Source organism: Saccopteryx bilineata, chromosome 2 (genome assembly GCF_036850765.1).
Source record: "Saccopteryx bilineata isolate mSacBil1 chromosome 2, mSacBil1_pri_phased_curated, whole genome shotgun sequence".
Taxonomy (NCBI): Eukaryota; Metazoa; Chordata; class Mammalia; order Chiroptera; family Emballonuridae; genus Saccopteryx; species Saccopteryx bilineata.
This window is the reverse complement of record NC_089491.1, coordinates 59,560,415-59,576,355: the sequence shown is the minus strand read 5'-3', so window position 1 is coordinate 59,576,355 and position 15,941 is coordinate 59,560,415. Positions and strand designations below refer to the sequence as shown.

Below are 15,941 nucleotides of genomic sequence, written 5' to 3'. Positions count from 1 at the left end.
TTATCCAGCCCCCACCGCACTTCCGGAAGGGGCACCTCTTTCATTGGTGGTCAGTGAGAGGAGCATAGTTCCCATTGAAATACTGGTCAGTTTGTTTATTTAAATTTACTTGTTCTTTATTTTAAATATTGTATTTGTTCCCATTTTGTTTTTCTACTTTAAAATAAGATGTGCAGTGTGCATAGGGATTTGTTCATAGTTATTTTATAGTCCAGCCCTCCAACGGTCTGAGGGACAGTGAACTGGCCCCCTGTGTAAAAAGTTTGGGGACCCCTGCACTACATCCTGAGATATATACACACATGCACTTTTACACCAAAAAGTTTTAATTTAGCCAGTAAAGAAATTAAATTAACATAAGAAAATATCATTTTGTAACAAACTACGGAAACACACCCTCAAGTGATAAAAAGCAATACTGATGAGGTGATAGGGAGACACCTAACTCGTATGCTTACCTATAATGTAACTGTGTATTTGGAAAGCAGGTACGTAAGATGTCCACAACCTTTGTTCCAGGGAACCTACACCTGGATAGTTAGTACTTTAGGCAAAGGGAACAGTGAGCACAAAACATACGCAGAAGTTTGCTTGGTGTGTCCCAGGAATAGCAAGTTGGCCAGTGAGGCCAAAGGGAGTCAACAAAACAGACATTAGTTAAGTGGAAAGGCCCAAGAGAAGGGGGAGTGAGGGCAAGCACATGTAGATCGGAGGTATTGTACATGTTGAGGGCAAGCACGTGTAGATCGGGGGTATTGTACATGTTGAGGGCAAGCACGTGTAGATCGGGGGTATTGTACATGTTGAGGGCAAGCACGTGTAGATCGGGGGTATTGTACATGTTGAGGGCAAGCACGTGTAGATCAGGGGTATTGTACATGTTGAGGGCAAGCACGTGTAGATCAGGGTATTGTACATGTTGAGGGCAAGCACGTGTAGATCAGGGGTATTGTACATGTTGAGGGCAAGCACGTGTAGATCAGGGTATTGTACATGTTGAGGGCAAGCACGTGTAGATCAGGGTATTGTACATGTTGAGGGCAAGCACGTGTAGATCGGGGTATTGTACATGTTGAGGGCAAGCACGTGTAGATCAGGGGTATTGTACATGTTGAGGGCAAGCACGTGTAGATCGGAGTATTGTACATGTTGAGGGCAAGCACATGTAGATCGGGGGTATTGTACATGTTGAGGGCAAGCACGTGTAGATCGGGGTATTGTACATGTTGAGGGCAAGCACGTGTAGATCAGGGGTATTGTACATGTTGAGGGCAAGCACGTGTAGATCGGGGTATTGTACATGTTGAGGGCAAGCACGTGTAGATCAGGGGTATTGTACATGTTGAGGGCAAGCACGTGTAGATCGGGGCTATTGTACATGTTGAGGGATGCAGTTATGTAAAACACATGTGAGTGGCTGTCCCCAGAGCCATGAACTGCCATGGACCTGGGCTTTGTAGGTTCTTCTTGGTACTTGGGTTTTTTCTTTCAGGAGACAAGAGCCTTCAGAGAGTTTTGAGTGGAGGAGTAAGGTTATCTGATTTCATTTTAAAAGGATCACTCTGGCCGTCCTGAGTGATAGGGGCTCAAGGGCAGAAGCAGGGAGACCAGGTAAGAGGTCTTTGAATATATTGGTATATTTTACCTTAATCTCTTTATCTTGATCTATTTTATGTGTATTTTACATAATAGTAATTGTGCATATACAACTTTCTATTTGCATATATTAATATTTTTCTTCTATTGCTATACAGTTCTCAAGTTACAATTTTTAGTAGTTGCATAGTAGTTTGTATATCAATTTCCTATTCTGTAAAAAAAAATTACCTCAAATTTAGTGGTTTAAAGATACAAAGTGATCTTGCAGTTGTGGAGGTCAGAATTCCTGAAATTGAGGTGTGGACAGAGCTGTGTATCCTCTGGAGGCTGTAGCGGAGAATGTTCTCTTGCTTTCTCCAGCTTCCAGAGGCCAGCCATGTACTTTGACTCATGGCTCCTTCCTCTGTCTTTAAAGTAGTAGCATAGTATCTTCAAATCTCTCTCTCTTCCCTCCGCCCCTCCTTACCCCTTCAATCTTTCCCTCACCTCTCGCCTTCACTTCTGCTGTCACATTTCCTTCGCTGACTCTGACCCTCCTGCACCCCTCTCGTGTGGACCTTCATATTACATTGGGCCAGGATAGTTCCGGATAATCTCCCATCTCAAAATCCTTCATTTAATCACATCTGGAAAGTCTCCTTTAACTGTATAAGGTAGCATATTTATAGATTCTAGGGATTAAGCCATGGACATCTTTTGGGGAGGGGCATTATTTAGCCTTCCACAACTGGTATTTTGTGGTTCATTTAACCATTCTTGTTGTTGGATATTTAAACTGTATCCAGTTTAGGGCTGTTAGGAGATTCCTAAAGACATGTTTGTATACCTGAACCTCCTTTTCTTTCATAACGTGTCCCTTAAGAGAAATACTCAGGTGTGGGGTTCCTAAAACCATCACGAGCATCTTATGTATTTGGTCTCTAAATACACAATTACATTATCAGTAAATATACATATGAGTATATTCATTTCCCTACAATGTCATGAGCATTGCTTTTTATCATTTAAAGGTATGTTTCCATGGTTTGTGATAAAGTGACATTTTATTGTATTGATTTCTTTACTGACTAGTTTGAACTTTTTTGAGTGTGTGTGTGTGTGTGTGTCTACATGTATAGTGTGTGTGGTATGTACTTGTATTTTGAGAATAGTGTTTTCCTTTTTTGATGTATATGGAGCTAGCAGAATTAGAGGCAGAGGTGGGGTAAGGCTAGCATTAACAGATCACCTACTGAACTATTTTACTTTTATTTCTCTAGCAGAGAAAATGATCTTCAAAATGAAAAGGGATTAATTAAGGGGGATTTAGGAGATGGTGAAAGAGCATGTAGGTAATTTGAGTTCACATCTCTAGGGCACAGTAGATAGCATCTCAGAGTGTTGAAGTAATTAGCAGATACTATCTCTGAGCCACTGCCAGTGATTGCTGAGTAAATCTTGGAGTGGGAGAGATTCCAGAAGACCAGAGACATGTAAATGTTCCAGATAGCTTTTGAAAAAGTTGAATTCCTAAAACTGTGCATGTAGAAATGCTCCCTTGCAAAAATTTTTAATTACCACCATATAAATGATTTATGAATCCACAGAAGAGATTGCATTAATCTTTGGAAATTTTGCTAATGTGTAGTGACCAGTTCATCACATTTTCTTTTTAGAGAGGGTTTTAGTCTGGTACCAGAAGAAAAGTCCATAGACATTGAAGCATTTGAGGAAAATCTTTCATAGGTCTCCTAGCACATAATAGAGAAAAACTGGAGGATGAGAGAATAATTAAACAAATTCATAGCTGTTTCTATTCATATGCATTAGCACAGTTAGTGAGTATCTGTCATCCTGGGCATGAGTTTCCAGTGGCAAGACTTCAAGTTTCTCTTTGCCTTAAGAGAGATCCCTAAGACTTGGATAGAAATCTTCAAAAGCCATATATTTTATGTGGCTGATGACAGGGAATTCAATGGATAGGCTAAACCTATAGAATAAATATTCATATTATGAAATAAATACCTACCAGTTATGGATATGAGCCAAAACCAACTAGATAAATTAAGCAGAAATAATGAGAATTTTTAAAAAACTGAGGGTTTTCGGACCTGGCTTGGTTTAGTGGATAGAACATTGGCCTGGCAAATGGACGTCCTGGGTTTGATTTCTAGTCAGGGTACACAGGAGAAATGACCATCTGCTCCTCTCCTTTTCCCTCTCCCCATTCTCTCCCTCTTCCCCTCCTGTAGTCAGTGGCTTGATTGGTCCAAGTGTCGGCCCCAGGTGCTAAGGATAGCTCAGTTGGTCTGAGTGTGTCCGCCTCAGGCACTAAAAATAGCTTGATTGATTCAAACACTGGCCCCAAACAAGGTTGCCTGGTCGATCCTGGTTGGGGCACATGTGGAAGTCAGTCTCACTATGTCCCCTCCTTGTACTTTAAAAAAACCTGAGGGAATTCAAATTGAAACTGCAGTTGGTTTTCTTCCTTTTTTGGCTTACCTAAATTTCTTTCATTTAAAAATAACACAATAGTACTCATACAGTGAAGATGATTATTTCAAGTTTAATTCAAATGCGGCAGCAGGATGTTGGGTTCACTGATATGTGGTTGACTTGAGAGTGTGGCATAATGTAAAAAATGCTGGATTGAGAAAGATCTGGGTGCTTGCCCTGGCACTGCTGTGAAAACTAATTGTCGTCACGGGCAAGCAGTCATTATTGACTTTCTGGGTCTGAGTTCTCTTATCTGAAAGTTGGGGATGGCAAGGAGTGTGGTGAAACTAATCACTTTGCCCCATTCCCGCTCTCATGTTCTATCAGGCAGTTACAAGTTTATCCTCTGTTCTTCAGGGAGTTTGGCCAAATTTCTGAATGGAACCTTCTAGATTTTTTGGGTTAAACAGGCTTCATTTTCTTTTAATCTGCAAGTTCCTTCAGCTCTCTCTCCTTCAGGGTTCTATGAGACCATCTTTATTCTCAACCCTTCAAGGTTAATTAAGCACTGTACTTGAGCCCTGTTTGATCTTAGAAAAACTACATCTTTTCCTGTTTAGGGCTCAGACCCACCCCTTGAGATTCAGTCTTCCAGCCCCAAAACTACTTCATGGCTTTACCCAAGGGGCCCTTGCCTTCAGCATCTTCTACAGTCTCCATCAACCTCCCCCCCCCACATCCTGGTGACCATCAGCTCCTGATCTCTGACACTTCTGCTAGCTTTCTCCCCAGCACCACTACTTGGATTTAGTTATAACCATAGTGAATGTTTAATTTTGAATTTCTAAACGTTACATTTTTCCCTATATGTATCTTCATGTTATCATTTCTGAAAGGGTTGTAAATACTTTGCATGTCTTAATCTTCTCTTGCCTAGTCTAATTTCCCCTATTGTTAGCCATCAAATATAATCTAGTGTTTTTATTTTTGCTTTTATAGAACAAATGTTTTATACATCTTCATACAAAATCTAGTCTTTTGCTTCTTTTATCTTATTTACTTAGACTGAATTCTCTGAATTGAGAGTCTCTGATTGAGGGGTGTATTGGTATGGTCCTTGCTCCATTTTGGAGGCCTTTATTTTAACTGATAAAGAAGAGAGATCACTTTAGCACATTGTATTATTTCCGTAAAACTTGAAAATATTTAAGAATTTAGCATTTTTATAGTTAAACATAAATTTCAGTCTCCTTCTAGGGCTTCCCTCAATACCCTATTTTTACTTTTAATAGGAAGGAAGTTGGCAACACAAGATATCTCAGGTTGCAGCACCTTTCAGCCTGCTTTCCCTAAATTTCAAATTGGGTTGTTTATACCATGAATTCTGCCCAATATCAGCACTTCCACTGCTCATGTTAGGCACTCCCTGCTCTGCTGTGCCTATGCACGCTCTGGGCTTTGCCTTCTGTTCATGTGACATACACAGCTCACTTCAGGTCCTAAAGTTAAGTTAAGTACATTAACAGGTAACAAATGTATTACCTAGACTCCTGCTTGCTCTCCACCTGCCATGAATATGTCTTGGGCTCATGTAGTGTGTTTTTGGTTGGCACATTGGGCATGAATGAGCTACCTGCTGTGGCTATGACCAGGGGTAAAGTCTCTCTGCTTATCTGAAAAGCAGGTCTTTGATTTGTCACCTGTGGTTGTCCTCTTCTCTTGTGTCCTTGGAGGCCACCTCCCACCCCTTCCCTAACTAGAAAGCTTTCCCAGCCCAACCAGCTCAAGATAAGCAGGGCAAAATAGGAGGCCATTTCCAAGGCTCCTCTGTGCACTTTTTGCATTGAATGTCTGAATTTTCTCCCTTAAGAAAAGAAAGAACTTAGAACTGATCTTTTTGTCAGGTTTAAATGATGTTTTGTTGCTAATAAGGCTTCATATTTATAAATAGGAAGTACTTAAAGCCTTAGGATACAGGTGCTTTTATTGTTATTATTTTTTATTTATTTATTATATTCAGTGAGAGGAGGGGAGCCTGAGTCAGACTCCTGCATGTGCCCCAACCAGATCCACCTGGAAAGCCCTCTAGGGGGCGATGCTCTGCCCATCTGGGGCGTTGCTCTGTTGCTCAGCAACTGAGTTCTTAGCACCTGAGATGGAGGCCATGGAGACATCCTCAGTACTCAGGGCTACCTTACTCCAATGGAGCCATGGCTGCAGGAGGGGGAGAGAGAGGGAGAGAGAGAGAGAAAGAAATTGAGAGAGGGGAGAGGGGGAGGGGTGGAGAGCAGATGGATGCTTCTCCTGTGTGCCCTGACTGGGAATCAAACCTAGGACATCCACACACCAGGCTGATGCCCTGCCACTGGGCCAAGTGGCCAGGGCTAGGATACAGGTGATTTTAAAGAAGGTTTTTAGTCTGTCTGCTTTCCCTACATGTATAATAACCGATTTCTTTTTATAGTCACAGAGATGCCTACCATTAGGACAGAGAGCTTTCTGATATATTTTCATCTTGAAAGTCTCCAAAAGTGGGCTTCTATAAAAATCAAAAATAAAAACTTTGTAACTAGAACTCTGATGCAAGAGCTCTGATGAAGTCACCAAAGCTCCTTTTGCAGCCGAGTTGTTTGCATGTCATAAAACTATGATATGACTCTAGGCAAATATTTATTTAATGAGAAGTGTAGGTGTGTACAATAAGGCTTACTCCTTCCTTATGGAGTATTTCCTTATGAAGTTCATTAGTCCCTGACTCTGGGACACTGTGATATCATGGGAGCAGCACAGAACATAGAGATCTAAGTTCAAGCCACTGTTTGACTCGTTGTCTGCTAGTTATGACTTCAGGCTCATAAGTCACCTGAGGGGCCAGAGAAATTTTTCCTACAAAATTAAGAGGGATTGGGGGAAATGTTAAATTAAATAATTTCTAAGGATTCTTTAGCTTTGAAATATCTAGTTAGTGTTTCTAAATGCCATTTTACCTATTCTTATATAATTACTTAATCGTTTAACCAAACTTAGACAATACAGAAATTATAAAGTAAAAAATATCTTGTATTGTCATAACACAGGCAAAATAATTGTTTATTTATGTTTTGGAGTATTTTCTTCCAGTCTTTTCTAAACAGATATATGTAAAAATGTGTAAAATATCATGTGTACATGCCGGGTGGGGCAAAAGTAGGTTTATAGTTGTGAGTACACGAAACAGAGTTTATTCTTGTATTGTTAATCATTGTATTATTTTCCATACAAATAACTGTAAGCTTACTTTAGCTCCACCCTGTATTTTCAAAATTAGAATCATACTGTATCTACGTTTTTATCAAATGATTTTTCTCACTTAACATTGTTTGGTGAGTATTAGTCTTTGTCATATGAGTAGCGCTTAGAGCTTTTATGCAAAATCAGATTCCATTGGTCATTTCTGGAGCTTCTTCTAAATTTTCTATATAGGAGACAAAGTTATAGGCACTCTCCACCCTAAACACACTTGTCTTGTGAACATCCTGGAAGACCAAACAGCCAGCTCAGGCCATTTAAAGAATAGGCAGGAAGAGATGTTCCTGAGCACTTCATGGGCAGAGGCTGCCACAGGCCGGGGTCAGAGTGAGAATGGGGAGGGCCACTAAAATATTGCATCTGCATGTGACCCTCAGTGTCTCAGATGATGTCCAGGAAGAGTTTCGTTTGTGCACAACCAGGTGAACTGGGCTGCTGCTGGACAAAGTGATAAAGGGGGGAAACTTGGTGATGAAGGTTTTCTTTTCTGTGTCCTGCTCACCCCACATATTGCCTCCTTCCCCCACCCCAGTTACCTCATCCTCCTCCATGGGCCTACATTTTGTTCATGCTGCAGATAAAGTTCTTATCGCATGTTCACTGGAATGTTTGTCTGGCAGTTGTTAGGTATGGGGAGGGCTAGGGTAGGTTATAAGAAATAAGAAATTTCTGTCTCCCCTCGTTCTACATCAGGGAATTGTAGAGTTGGAAGATGATCTTAGCTGAGGTAAGAAGAACAGGTGAAAATGAACTATTACTGAATATTTAAAAATGATTTTCTACTATTTTTTTTGCATGCATGTAGTATATTTTTATTTTAACCTTTCAATTGTAGTTTATATCCAGTATTATTTTGCATTAATTTCCTGTATACAGCATAGTGATTAGACAATCATATACTTTATAAAGCATCCCCCCCTGTATTTCCAGTACCCACCTGGCACCATACACAGTATCACAATATTACTGCCTCTATTTCCTGTGTTTAACTTCACATCCTTGTAACTGTTCTATAACTACCAATCTGTACTTGTTAATCCCTCCACCTTTTTCACTCAGCTCCCCAATACCCCTCCATGCTAACTACCATCAGTCTGTCTCTCTATCTATGAGTTGATTTCAGTTTTACTTGTTTATTTTATTCTTTAGATTCCACATACAGGTGAAATCATATTGTATTTTTCTTTCTCTGACTGATTTATTTTACTTAGCGTAATACCGTCAAAGTCCATCCATGCTTGTATATATGTACCGCCATTTTCTTATCCACTTGTCTATTTGATAGACTGCTGGGTTTCTTCCCTATATTGGTGAGTGTAAATAAAGCTGCAATGAACATTGGGGTGCTTATATTCTTTCAAATTAGTGTTTTGGGTTTCTTTGGATATATGCTCAGAAGTAGAATCTATGGGTCATCAGGCAGTTCCATTTTTAATTTTTTGAGGTGACTCTATATTATTTTCCACAGTGGCTGCACTGTGCATTTCCACCAACAGTGCAAGAGGGTTCCCTTTTCTCCACAACCTCATTAACACTTGTTATTTGTGGATTTATTTATAGCCAATCTGATATCTCATTGTGTTTTTAATTTGCATTTCTCTGATGATTAGCGACATTGAGCATCTTTCCATGTCTAGTGTCCATCTGTATTGTCCTCTGTGGAGAAGTGTCTACTCAGCTCCTCTTCCCATTTAATTGTATTGTTTGGTTTTATTTATTTACTTTTTTTTTTTTTTTTTGGTGCTAAGTTGTATGAGTTCTATATAAATATTGGGTATTAACCAATAATTGGATGTATCTTTGGTGAATATGTCCTGTCATTCAGTGGGTTGTTTTTTTGTTTTGTTGATGGTTTTTTTTGCTTTGCAAAATCTTTTTAGTTTTATGCAGTCCCATTTGTTTATTTTTTCTTTTGTTTCCCTTGCTCAAGGAGATACGTCAAAAAAAAAATCTTGCTAAGAAAAATGTCACAGATTTTACTGCCTATATTTTCTTCTAGGAGTTTAATGGTTTCAAGTTTTACATTGAAATCTTTCATTCATTTTGAGTTTATTATTGTATATGTTTTAAGAAGGTGGTCTACTTTCACTTTTTTGCATGTATCTGTCTACTTTCTCAACACCACTAATTGAATACTGACTTTACTTTGTACGTTTCTGCCTCCTTTGTCAAATATCACTTGACCATATGAGAATGGGTTTATTTCTGGGCTCTCTATTGTGTCCCCTTGATCTATGTTTCTGTTTTTCCTTTTTCTTTTTAAATTTATTTATTGATTTTTTAGAGAGAGAGAGACAGAAACATTGACCAATTCAGGTATGTGCTCTGACCAGGAATTGAACTCACAACCTTTGCATATCAGGACAATGCTCCAACCAACTGAGCCACCCAGCCAGGGCTATATTTCTGTTTTTATGACAGTAGTATAATGTTTTTATTATAGCCTTATAGTATAGTTTGATATCAGGTAGCATTATACCTCCAGCTTTGTTCTTTTTCAGAATTTCTATGGCTGTTCAAGGTATTTTGTGCTTTCGGATACATTTTTGGATTAGTTCTAGTTCTGTGAAAAGCTCTATTGATATTTTGATAGGAGTAGGTGAATCATAGATTGCTTTGGGGGTATGAACATTTTAATGATGGTCATTCTTCCTATCAATGAGCATGATGTATGCTTTCATTTATTTGTATCCTCTTCAATTTATTTCTTTAGTTTCTTATAATTTTCTGAGTACCAGTCTTCCATCTCCTTGGTTAAACTTTTTTCTAGCTACTTTATTTTTTTTTGGTGCAATTGTAAATGGGATTGTTTTCTTAGTTTACTTTTCCGATACTTCATTGTTTGTGTAAAAATGCAACCAGTTTCTAAATACTTATTTTGTGTTCTGCTACATTACAGAATTTATTTATTGATTAGTAGTTTTGGGTGGAATCTACAGGGTTCTCAATATATAGTATCATATTATCTGCAAATAATGACAATTTTACTTCTTCCTTTCCAATCTGTATACTCTTTATTTCTTCTTGTTGTCAGATTGCAGTGGCTAGGACTTTCAGTACTATACTGACTAGTAGTGGTGAAAGTGGACATCCCTATTTTGTTCCTGGTCTTAAGGGAAATGCTTTTATTTTTTTTCCCGGTGAGTATGATGTTGGCTGTGGGTTTGTTATATATGACCTTTATTATGTTGAGGTATGTTTCTTCTCTTTCCACTTTGCTGAGGGTTTTTATCAAAAGTGGGTGCTGAATTTTGTCAAATGCTTTTTCTTCATCTATTGATAAACTCATATGATTTTATTGTTTCTTTTGTTTATGTGCTCTGTCATGTTAATTGATTTATGGATATTGTACAAACACGCATTCCAGTAAATCCCACTTTATCATGATGTGTGATCTTTTTAATGTATTGTTGAATTCTGTTTGCTAATGTTTTGTTGAATATTTTTGCAACTATATTTCTTATGAATATTGGCCTCTAATTTTCTTTATTTTTAGTGTCTTATCTGTTTTGGAATTAAGATGCCTGACCAGGTGATGGCACAGTGGATAGAGTATTGGACTGGGACACAGAGGACCCAGGTTTGAAACCCCAAGGTCGCCGCTTGAGCACAGGCTCATCCGGTTTGTGTGTGGGCTTACCAGTTTGAGCACAGAATCACTGGCTTGAGCATGGGATCATAGACATGACCCCATGGTCGCTGGCTTGAGCCCAAAGGTCACTGACTTGAAGCCCAAGGTTGCTGGCTTGAGCCCAAAGTCCTGGCTTGAGCAAGGGGTCACTCACTCTGCTGTAGCCCCCCAGTCAAGACACATATGAGAAAGCAATCATTGAAAACTAAGGTGCTGCAACGAAGAATTGATGCTTCTCATCTCTCTCCCTTCCTGTCTGTCTGTCCCTATCTGTCCCTTTCTCTGTCTCTGTCAAAAAAAAAAAAAAAGAAAAAAGATAATGCTGGCCTTGTAAAATGAACTTTGGAAGTCTTCCTTGCTCTTGAATTTTTTAGAATGGGCTTGAGGAGGATAGGAGTTAGTATTTCTTTGAATATTTGGTAAAATTCACCTGTGAAGCCTCTGGATTAGGATTTTATTTGTTCCAAGTTTATTATTATTATTGTTATTATTACTGCTTTATATCATTGGTGATAATCAGTCTGTTCAGATTTTCTGTTTCTTCTTGATTTAGTCTTGGAAGAGTGTATGTTTCTAAGAATTTATCTATTTTGTTCAGATTGTCCAATTTTTAGCATATATTTGTTTGTAATATTTTTATAATCCTTTGTATTCCTGTGATGTCAGTTGTTACTTCTCTTTCATTTATGATTTTATTTATTTGGGTCCTTTTTCTTTTTTTCTTGATGAGTTTGGTTAAAGGTTTTTCAATCTTGTTTATCTTTCCAAGAACCAGCTCTTGATTTAATTTATTTTTTGCAATTTTAGATTCTATTTTGTTGATTTCTACTCTAATCTTTATTATTTTCTTCATTCTACTTTTAATTTGTTACTCTTTTTTCTAGTTCCTTTAGATGTAAGATTAGGTTGGTTATTTGATATTTTTCTTGATTCTTGAGGTAAGACTATATTGCTATGAATCTCCCTTTTAGGATTGCTTTTATTGTGTCCTATAGTTATTGTGTTGTGTTTCCATTTTCATTTGTTTTAAATATCTTTTGATTTCTTCCTTGGTCTCATTTTTAACCCATTAACTGAGTAGTGACATGTTACTTAACCTCCATGTGTTTGTGTGGTTTTCAGACTTTTTCTTCTAATTATTTTCTAATTTCATACTGTTATGATCACGGAAGATGCTTAATATGATTTCAATCTACTTAAATGTATTAAGACTAGTTTTGTGTTCTAACATGTGATCTATCTTGGAAATTGTTCCATGTGCACTTGAAAAGAATATATATCCTGCAGGGTGGGGCAAATTTTTTGAAAATATCAATTAAATCCAGCTAGTCTAATGTTTCCTTGTTTAAAAAATATATTTTTGTCTGGAAGATCTTATCCACTGATTCAGTGGAGTATTAAAATTTCCTACTGTGACTATATTACTGTTGATCTCTCCCTTTATGTCTATCAAGATTTGCTTTATTTATTCAGATACTCCCTTGTGCGTACATAATTGTTTACAAGGGTTATAACCTCTTGTTGGATTGATTCGTTTATTATTATGCAATGTCCTTTTTTGTTTTCTATTCTCATGAAGTATATTTTTACATCTTACTACTTTCAGTCTGTGTGTGTCTTTCAGTATGAAATGGATCGCTTGTAGACAGCGTGTGTGTGTGTGTGTGTGTATGTATGTCTTGTTTTCCTATCTATTCAGCTACTCTCTGTCTTGATTGAAACATTTACTCCATTTACATTTAAAGGAGTTATTGACAGGTACGTATTTGTTGCCATTATTAATACATATTTATCTTTCTTAAAGAAGTGTCTTTAATGTTTCTTGTTAGGCTGGTTGGTGGTAATGAATTCCTTTAGGCATTTTGGGGGGCATGGTCTGAGAAACTTTATTTCTTCTTCAATTTAAATAATAGCTTTGCTGGATAGAATAGTGTTGGTTGTAGGTCCTTGCTTTTCATCACTTTGAATATTTTGTGCCAATTCCTTTTGGCCTCAAATGTTTCTGTTGAGAAATCAGCTGACAGTCTTATTGGAGCTCCCCTGTAAGTAACTAAATGCCCTTGTCTTCTTCTAGCTTTTAAGATTCTCTCTTTGTCTTTAACTTTTGGCATTTTAATTATGCTGTGTCTTCTTGTGGGCCTCTTTGGGTTTATCTTGTTTGGGACTCTCTGCCCTTCCTGGATTTGTATGTGCTTTTCTGCACCTGATTAGGGAAGTTTCCACGTATTATTTCAAATAGATTTTCAATCCCTTGCTGTCTCTCTTCTCCTTCCTGGTACTCCTATGATATGGATGTTGTTATGCTTGATGTTGTTCTAGATTTTCCTTAAACTATCCTCATTTTTTTAAATTTCTTTTTTTTTTCTTCTTCTCTGACTGGGTGTATTCTGCTACCTTTTACTGATTGGATCTTCTGCTTTATCTAACCTGCTGTTGATTCTTTCTACTATATTCCTCATCTCAGACATCGTAGTTTTAATTTCTGACTTGTTCTTTTTATGATTTCTACATTCTTTTTATGCTTCCTATCTCTTTGCTGAAGTTCTCACCAAGTTCATCAGTTCTTCCCTTAATTTCCTTGAGCATCCTTATAACCATTGTCTTGAACTATGTACCTGGTAGATTGTTTGTCTATGTTTATGTTTCATTTCATTCGTTTTCTGGGAATTTCTTTTCTTTCAATTGAGACATGTTTTTGTCTCCCCATTTTGGCTGTCTTTCTGTATTTGTTTCTGTGTATTACATAGATCTGCTATGTCCCCCAGGTTTTGTATAATAGCCTTATGTATTAGGGGTTATATGGGGCTTAATAATGCACCTTCTCTGATCACCTGAGCCAGGTGCTCCAGAAATGTTTCTTGTGTAGATTAAATGAGTCCTGTTGTAGTTAAGCCTTGATTATAGTTATTCCATCAATGGGTGGGGGGGCACTGACCCTCAGTATGGCTGACTGTGTACCCTGACCACAGTGTACAAGCTGCTTTGCGAGGGCTGACCCCATGAAGCAGAATTTGCCTTAGCATTTTAATTAAGTCTGGTGACTGCCAAGATTTCCCCCTGGGTGTGCCACTTGTGGAACTAATTGGGTTATGCTATGATTTGGTGTGAAACCAGCCTCTTGGTGTGTTAGTTCTGTGGCCTATTGGGAAGGACTCTGGTACAAGTCAATGTCATATGCTGCCTATAACCAGCCCTGGGCTATCTGCTAAGAGCTACAAAGCAATCCAGAGATTGTGGCTCTTTCTACAGCGCTTGAGTGCATGTGGAGGGGTCAGGCTGCATACTGAGGCTGGCTTCCACCACTATGAAGCCTGGTGGCAGGTCAGCAAGCCCTAAGGCACCTTGAGATTTGCCTCTGCCTGCCATTTGCCTGTTGGGTTCATTCACTGAAAGAGCCCCTAGAGGTATGTGAGTTACATAAGGTAGGTTTTCAGTGAGTCACCAGGTAAGGACAAGTTATGTTCACCAGGTTGATAAAGATTGAAATCTGGCATTAGTGGTAGGTCTGAGGCCACTCAGCAAAAGTCTCATGGTATACCACAGCCAGCCACCACCCACCTGGGGCCTGTGAACTTTTGCAGTTGGGCAGTGTTACAGAGCTGTCAGAGTGAAGCCAGTAGAGTTCATCAGGTTAAAACAGATTAAGATTTGACTGTATGGAGGGAGGGTTCTGCATAGGAATGATAGCACCAGTCAGGGCATGCATGGGAGAAGAATGGCTCTCATTCTGGAACCACACACTCAATTTCTCCCTGTGCATCTCTGACATTGCCCGATACTGCTGGGACCTCCTCTAGAGCCTTCCAAGAAAGACCACAATGCAGACCCAGGCTGGCTACAGACAGCAAATGCACTAGCTTGGTAGGGTGGGGCCAACTGTATTGGTATGGTAGGGCTTGTGGATCTCTACGGGGAATAGCTTCAGTAGGGTACATGATAAAATCAGCCGTTCCCATAACACCACTCCACTCAGTCTATCCGTGCGTGTCTCTGACACCTGCTGAGTCTGCTTGGACCTTTTTTTTTTTTTTTTTTTTTTTTTTTTTGTATTTCTCTGAAATTGGAAACGGGGAGGCAGTCAGACAGACTCCCGCATGTGCCTGACCGGGATCCACCCGGCATGCCCACCAGGGGGCGATGCTCTACCCATCTTGGGGCGTCGCTCTGCCGCAATCAGAGCCATTCTAGCGCCTGAGGCAGAGGCCACAGAGCCATCCTCAGCGCCCAGGCCAGCTTTACTCCAATGGAGCCTTGGCTGTGGGAGGGGAAGAGAGAGACAGAGAGGAAGGAGAGGGGGAGTGGTGGAGAAGCAGATGGGCGCTTCTCCTGTGTGCCCTGGCTGGGAATCGAACCCGGGACTCCTGCTTGGGCCTTTTTGAGAGCCCTCTAAGAATGTCTCAAAATGGGCCCAGGCAGCCCTGGCCGGCTGGCTCAGTGGTAGAGTGTCGGCCTGGCATGTAGGAGTCCCAGGTTCGATTCCCAGCCAGGGCACACAGGAAAAGCACCAATCTGCTTCTCCACCCCTCCCCCTCTCCTTCCTCTCTGTCTCTCTCTAACCCCTCCTGCAGCCGAGGCTCCACTGGAGCAAAGCTGGCCCGGGCGCTGAGGATGGCTCTGTGGCCTCTGCCTCAGGCGCTAGAATGGCTCTGGATGCAACAGAGCGATGCCCCAGAGGGGCAGAGCATCGCTCCCTGGTGGGCATGCCGGGTGGATCCTGGTCGGGCGCATGCGGGAATCTGTCTGACTGCCTCCCCGTTTCCAGCTTCGGAAAAATGCAAAAAAAAAAAAAAAAAAAAAATGGGCCCAGGCTGGCCCCAGTTAGCCTACCTTTCCACAGGGTGAAAGTCTGGCAGGGTGCAGCCACAGAAACTCGGGAGAGTGGGTCTAGGGTATTCCTTTAGGCCAATGCTGATTGCTTGACCTTGACATGATTGCATCTATGGACAGTGTGGGAGATTGATTGAGAACAGGGTTTTTGGCAGATATCCTTCCTGTCCCCAAAGCCACA

The 15,941-nt window shown here is 39.9% G+C and overlaps 1 protein-coding gene across 1 annotated transcript in view; it reads left to right on the top strand.

Annotated features, from left to right (window-relative positions):
• The window catches only part of PIP5K1B (phosphatidylinositol-4-phosphate 5-kinase type 1 beta), a 387,055-nt gene that overhangs the window by 32,757 nt on the left and 338,357 nt on the right, over positions 1 to 15,941 (top strand). The gene's annotated exons all lie outside the window — the stretch shown is intronic.